Source organism: Cryptomeria japonica, chromosome 10, assembly GCF_030272615.1.
Source record: "Cryptomeria japonica chromosome 10, Sugi_1.0, whole genome shotgun sequence".
NCBI lineage: Eukaryota > Viridiplantae > Streptophyta > Pinopsida > Cupressales > Cupressaceae > Cryptomeria > Cryptomeria japonica.
In genome coordinates this window covers 778,360,452-778,368,618 of record NC_081414.1, presented here as the reverse complement: position 1 = coordinate 778,368,618, position 8,167 = coordinate 778,360,452, and positions in this window count along the sequence as shown.

The following is an 8,167-nucleotide window of genomic DNA, read 5'->3' as shown; positions in this document are numbered from 1 at the left end:
AGAAAAGCTAAGAAGCGTATCTACTGAAAGTTGCCTTACAACCCTTATTCAAAAGGAATAACCCTAGATTACTCAGAATGAAATAGTAAACAATTGCAAACATACTTGAAGACAATACAAAGTTTAAACTCAAAACCAATGGTTTGTGTATTAATATTTCTTCTGAAAGTATTACAAAAACATTTGAATATTCTCCATCAAAACTCAAAAAAAGGTTCAGATAAATTTCTGCAGTGTTTTCTTACAATTCCTTACGATATTCTTTTTTTACTAGTCTTGCTCTCCATTTATAACAATATGGATCCACACATACCTTTGGACTTTCCTAGGAGAGTTTGTTACAATCATTACTTCTGAAGAAGAAGTTACAAAACCTTTTACAAATGCGGTTACAAGTCTCTTTCAATATTTGCGGCTTCTTCCTCTAGTTGTTCTATTGCTACATTTTCTAACTGCTCCACATCAAGCACTCCATATTTCCTTGTCCATTCCTAATACACATCATCAGTAGGCCATGAGAAGTTAATCACTCTTGCTTTTGTCTTGGCTAATCTTTTCCAATAATTCCTCATTTTATTGACCTCTAAATTCAGGAAACCATAATGAGATTTGATTTTCTCAATCTCCTCAATTGCTTTGACAAATATGGAGGCATCCTCTGATTTAACAATTCCTTTTATTCTTAGTGACAATTTGGCTTCTAATTCCTTAAGCCATATTTGTTTGTCCTTTAATTGGGTTGGGCTAACAAAACCTCCTGGGAGTAACTGAAAAAATTGATCAATGTACTCTTTCTTGTACAAGTTGATCTTTCTATCTGCATTATCCATTCCTTCTGCCAACTTTACTAAATCCTTTATCATATCATTGGTAGATTTAATAATGGGGTCAGCCCCTGCCTCATCATAGGACACACAAATCAGTTCTATATCCTACTCTCTAGGTCTCCATTTATTAAAAACAGGCATTAAAATAGCCTTGTCCCCATTTAACTCATTCCACATTTCCAAAATATTACTCATGTTATTATACATTAGTGAAGACCCTATAGTGTCAACAAAACTTAAAATTGTATCCCTTACTCTCTCTTCATATTTCTTTACATATAGGGCCTGAGCCTGTTTTAAATTCTCCAACTCATGGGGAGTGATCTCAATGAACTGAGAACTAGAAGGTGTTGGAGATGGTGGGAATTCAATAATGGGGCTGGTAGGTGGAGGTCTTGTAGGAGAAGAGGAGATCATCAATGTTGAGGACTCGCCTTGATGGTATTGTCCTGCCAACTTGCTTTGTAACTTGGTGATGATGTTATCTTTACCCCTTACCTCTTCCTTGGCACTGTTGTAAGCTTTCATAATTGTCTCTAATTTAAGATGGAGATCTGCCTTTTCCTTAGCCTCTCTTTCTGCTACTGCAACACTAAACTTTGCAGTCTCTAGCATAGTGCTAGCAACTTCCACTACCCTAGTGCTCTGCACTATTTTCACTATCATTCCTCCAAGGTAACTTGACCTCGGGGTGTCCTTATTCCTCTTATTTTCATCTCTTTTAAGAGACCACATGACAAATGTAGCATTATCTTTGCTAAAAGTGACTCCCTCTATAGGTTTGGTCTCTTTTATTACTGCCTCTAAAACCAAGGCATCTACTATGTCCCATTCGGGGAGAATGAGTACCCCAGCCTGTGCTACCATGTCTCTTCCCTGCTCGGGAGTGATGGTCTTAAACTCATCAACCATTTCTTGCTTTATCTCTTCCTCCACCACAGCTGGATCCTTGTGGGGCTTCTCACCTTTCTTCTTTTCACACCTAGCATTAAATTTATCACTATTTTGCTTCCACACAAATTGCATGAAAGCTCCTGATGTGACAAAGTTATTATCAGCCAAGAAATCCTCACTGAATTGCTTGATCTTAGGATCCCACTCCTGGCCTTTGAACTCATTATTAGTGATGTTCATCTCAGCAGTAAGGGGCTCTTCTGGCATTCCCTCTTCCACTTCATCATATGTGTATGCTATCTCTCCAAGATTGCCTAACTGTAATAGTTGCTCAGTTGCTGCCTGTTCATCAAATTTTACTTCCTTTCCCACGCTTTGTTTCTTTGGGCTATCTTGAATCTCAATGACATCTTGTATCTTCCTCTTCCATTTTGAGGTAGAAGGCTCCCCTGTTGTTGGCATCAACACACTATAGTTGGACTTCTTATGTAACATGTAATCACCAGGAGGGATTGCTTTGGCAGATGCAGACCTATTTAGAACTAATGTTGCTTTCTTAGGGTTGTTCTTAATTACAACCTCCCTCTTTTCTTTCAATGTTTGCATCACATCCTCAAAACAAAGAATTAAGAAATTTATCTTCTCTTCAAAAGGGTGAAAGCTAGACAAAGGGTCATAGCTAGTGTCAAATTGGCGCACAAAGTCTAAATCCTTCTTGTAGGCCACCCACTTTTCCTTTCATAGCTCTTTCTCATCTAAATCAAACTCATTCCTAATGAGGTCTTCAGGAAACTGGAACTAGTGGGGTCTACCTCTGCATATTTCCCTCTTTCTGAACATGTCGTTGAAGAAATCTTTAGGGTCAATACACTGAGATACTGCAGTTGATAAGTGGTACGGTTGAAGGAAATCTTCAAAATACTTACAACCTCCTTTAATTATTACAAATTGATGTGCTATGGTAACTATAGGGAAAATGGTCCCTTTACCTCTGCCTATTAGCTCTGCCTCTTGCACACTACCAATTTGCTTGAGGATCTCTGCAGTTCCCACTTTAAGAGGGAACTTATAGGGAACCAAAAATGGAGTGCCTTTGAAACCATATACTCTGAAAACTATGGAGATAGGGTATAAGTAGATATCACCCCAATTGTGGACAATTTTAACATTTTCAGCAAACTCTTTTGGCTTAATGAATTCCAAAAGAACCTTAGGGACTCTTGGATTCTCTGAACAGATAAGAGTCCTAATCTTAGATGCAAAACACTTATCAAACTTTAAGAAGCTAGAATCTTCTTTGTCCCATGATAACACTATACTCCATAATTGGACTGGCATCTTCTCTCCATCTTCCTCTTTCACAATATCCATTCCACTTGCAAAATAGTCACCACCTTTGAATAAAAATAGATGCATGAGGAGGGAGTACCATCAAAAAGGTCTATCCACTTTACCATTCTTTATTCCTATCAAGCCTTCATGAATGGCATCAGTGATATAGGAAGCATAATCAAAAGTCACTGCCAAAGAGGGATTCAAGATTTGAGCAATCATTAACATGTAATGAGTTGGCATATTTGCCTCAGCATCTTCTCCTAAAATTTGGCAGAGTGACCAGTATAATCCTTTGGCCCTAAGGGTGAACAGATTTAAAGAGAAATGCTCCTCAGTGTTGGGTCCTACAATAGTTAATCTACCTATCTTTATAAATAATTCTTTAAGAGACCCATTTCTAAGGTGGTTCCTCTGCACACTGTAAACCTGAGCTAGTGATTTAAAATTAATAGGCTCTAAAAAATTAGTAAATTCACTAAGCCCAAAAACATTTCTTAACTACTCATTATTTATTTCAATGAGGGTTTTCCCACTTATATCCTTAACACACCTTGTGATTGGGTCATAGTTGTGTGCAATTTGAGTTAGGAGATCCACATCCATGAATACTCCAGGGACCACCAACCTACCTACGTCCAACTCCCAGATACTGTTCATTGGGGTTGGATAGTTTCTCATATCAAATCCAATCTTAAATAATCCCAACTGACACAACCCAACTTGAGGGTCTCTTAGGCAATTGCCCTTGTCATACAATCCTTCTCCTATTTTTAGGTGAGGAGCTCTTGGCACTAATTCCTTTACCTTTTCTACCATATTAGTTGACAATGTCAATTGTTCTAGGAAATCATCACAGATAGCCCTCTTCTGGTAATTGACCTTTCCTCAGAATTGTCTTTTAGGTGCCATCTTAAAAAACTATGAAAGCAATTTAATTACTAGCCCCAACTATTCTGTAATAAATCAAAACCTCAATTAAAACACACTATCAAGTAATTACCAAGCAAGAGTACAAGAGATCTTGTTTTTGGCTTGAAGAAATCCACTCTGTAACTGAAGAAATTTTCTTTGCAACTGAAGAAATTTGCTCTGCAACTGCTTCTCTATAACAATTTTTCAAAATGATGCCTTCATTCAATTGATGCGAGATCATATATAGTAGTCGGGCTCTTAACTGCGACATTGATACTGCATGCTTCGGCTGTCCTTTCAAAATTGAATTCATAGAAGAATTCAAAAATTTCACTCCAACGGGTCACAACATGCCTGTATATTTTCTTTTCACTCTTTCGCCATTTCACAGAGCATAACATCCTAGCAATTTCACCAAATGAAATCATGCCAGCCATCTGATCAGATGAGACTTGATCGGTCTTTACACTATTTTAACGTCTTTGCCTTTGCATCAGGCCCTACCTCTTTTTCGCCATTTCATGAGCTTTATCCCTCGAGCATTTTCCTTTCACAAAGCTATGCCAAGTGTTAGATGGAACTCTAATTGCCTGGCCTTTAACTCCTATCGGGACTATCAGCTTTTTCACTAACTACGCCTCAACTTGATGACTAACTATTTTCGCTATTTCACAAGGGTTAATCTACTTACACCTTCGGGCCATGAAATATCAAGAAGCCTTGGATCAACCTTAAGATTACCATCTTTTAAGTGAGACCTTTATCCGAACACTGTTTACCCCACTTATTCACCAGTTAACAAATGCCACGTAGCACTCGGCCATTAGCCCTAGAAAACTCTTCGGGTTTAGTTCAGAGTCAACCACGTGTCTTACTTCCTGCATAACCACCGGTTACACCTTGGCGGGCCCTTAATCACCTTTTGAAACTACATGTCAATTGACACATCACCATCAAGCTTTAGAAGAAGTAACAGCTGTCATTCCATGTCATGCTAGGAAGAACCTCCCTTCCTCTTTCACCATTTCGCAGGCCTTAATCCTCAGTTGATTTGCAGTCATGAAGCAACAAGAACCCCTTGATCAAAATAGAGTTGATCCTCTTTTATCTTTATGCTTTATCTGTTCTTCGGGCCCACTAACTCTTTCACCATTTCGTAGACCTTAAAACACTAGCACCTTACCTTCACAAATTCATGTGAACTGTTAGATCATATCAAACTTGCCTGATGCTTAACAACCTACTTGAATCCGATGGACGTGCATCGTTTGACTCAGCTTTATCCACCTGGTGTCTAGTCATTCCATAACTGACATGTCAACTTTTTATTCATTGAAAGAAAGCATCGGGATCCACCTCATCCTTGCCACCTGTATCTACCAGGTCACTTCTTATCCCACAACATGAGTCATCTTCTTGGACCCACCCATTAGTCCTTAAATCCAATTCGCTGACCACTTTGATTTTCAGCCACACGTCATTATCTTACTTGCCATCTCAACCAGCTGGACTGCTTGCTTGGAATGCCATGTCATTTCGTTGTTTCGCGAAAGCTATCTTTCGAGCATCTTTCTTTTGTGAAACTACGCTATCCATTAGATCTTGAGAACTTGCACATCTGTTATGCCTCTTATGAACCTCTTTTTCTTGGGCCCAAAAACCCTTTTGTTGTTTTGTAGAGCATAACATTTGAGCATCTATCAGCCGTGAAATAACACGAGCCGTCGATTTCTTTTAAACTTGATCGCCTTTTAGCCATGGAAAAGTCATCACCGCTGGGTCCCACCAAACCTTTTCACCATTTTGCAAAAGGTAATTTACTCACTCATTTCGGTTGCGAATCAATGCCAGCCATTAGATTTAAAATGAGATGGAGTCTCGTTAATCTAGATCCAATGCACATAGTCGAACATGCTTTTTCCTTTCGCTATTTCACATTGGTTAACACACCCACAACTTCACCTAACGAAATAGAGAAAGTCATAGATTCATCTGAAAGTTGCGCGACACTTACTGGACCCAATAATATTAGAAGGACAAAGGCATAAGGCGTAAATTTTTATAATTATTTAATGACCGCCTAGGCAAGTAACAAGGGGGGGACACTTCACACGACCCCAATACCCATTACTTAGGTGAATAAAGTAACATAGGAATAGAAACCAGTTAGACATTTGAGGGATTAAAACTAAAAACCCTTAACCCTTAAAGACCTAACACAGATTTGATGCAAATAATAGCATATCTAACTTAAAGTTTCAAAAAACCTATCCAATCACGGGAAAAGAAAACCCATTTCTTAAACACTGATAACAACGACTTTGATTGGGGATGGTTGATCACAAGAAACTCAGGAAACTCAGGAGAAACAGACCAAAACATAGACCCAAACAAAAACAACAAGAAGCAAACAAAAAATATATACAAACAAAGGACCTACGGTGCATGGACTTCAAGAGAAATAATGTTTCAGGAATTGTCCATGCACTAGAAATTCCTGTACTTCATCATTCATATTTTTCATAAAATAAGAATCCTTTCCATTTAAATCATAGACCACAAAAGGGCCAATCCATAATGATTCAAATTTCTTGTGTTTTCCTTTGTCCTGTCCTCTTGCATTCCACTGAAGAACAATATCATCAATTTGTCCTTAATGATGTCCTTTTATCAAAAAGGTACTTGGACTGCAGTTGGATCTTTAGATTTCTCTTATGAGCTAGAGCTCTGATCTCTTCCACTTCTACTATCTGAATCATTCGGTTTTCCATAGGTTCAGATAGCTCCATGTCTTTAGCTTGCAAGAATTTATAAATTGGAAGAAGATTGTTTACTGGTAGTCTAGTTTGTGTACCATAAACTAGTTCAAAAGGTGACATTCCAATGGCCTTCTTGACTGTTACTCTGTTAGCCCACAAGGCTAATTTCAACTTTTGATCCCAAGACCTCTTGTTCTCTTCTAGGATTTTCTTGATGATGTTCAAGAGGCTTTTATTACTAGATTTAGCTTGTCCATTTCCCTGAAGATGATAGGGTGAAGAGTAAGACATGATTATTCCATGACTGGTACAAAATCCAACAAACTCTTCTGACCTGAAACTCATGGTATTGTCCATTACTAATTTTGCAGGTATTCCAAATCTAGTTATAACATTATCCATCAGGAAGTCAATGACAAGTTTACTCATATCTCTTCTTGTGGGAATATCTTCAATCCATTTAGTAAAATAATCAGTGGCTACTATGATCCATCTATGACCTCTTCCTGATCTCTCAACAATCTCTCCAACAAAATCAATGCCCCATTGGACAAAAGGGGCTTCCACTATGACTAGATTTAGGGGTAAAGATCCTTCATACTTCAATTTGGATGAAATTTTTTGACATGGGTCACATTTCTCAATATGTTCATGAGCATACTTGAATAAGGTAAGCCAATAGTACCCAGCCTGGATTATCTTACTAGTAGTTGTCTTAGCAGAGTAATGGCCTCCACATACTCCATCATGCATTTCAATCAACACCCTTTTAGCCTGGAATTCATCCAAACACATTAGCAGTTCTCCATCTCTTTTTCTCCAAAATAGATCACCTTGAATGAGAACATATTTTTGTCACTTGAGTTTTAGAGTTCTTCTCTAATTATGTCTCATTCCTTCTGAAAATGTAGCATCTCTTAAAAATCGGACTATCTCTGAATACCAAGGTTGCCTTTCAATACTAGTGATTGAAGTACTTTTGATTTCAACATTATGTATCTCAACATTCAGAAGATTAGATTCAGTCATGAGCTTGGCCAGAGCTAAGCCTCTCACCAATTTGGTGATCTTTATTTCCAAGTCAAATTCTTGGATTCTATTAATCCATCTACACCTTTTTCCTATAACCTCAGATTGGGATAAAATATCCTTGACTGCAGCATGTGGGACATAAGAAGTGATTTTTGCATTCACAAGGTATGGCCTGAACACCTTAACAAATTTAACTAAAGCATAAGCCTATTTCTCCATGGTTTCATACTTTAATTCTACTACTTGCAAAGACTTGCTATAGAAAGCTATGGGATGTTCATATCCCTCATTATCTTTTTGTAACAACACTGCAGCTAGTGTATGGTAGGAAACAAAAGAGAATAGAGAAAAGGGCTTACTGTAATCAGGAGATTTCAGCACTGGTGCTTCCTGAATGGCCTTTTTAAT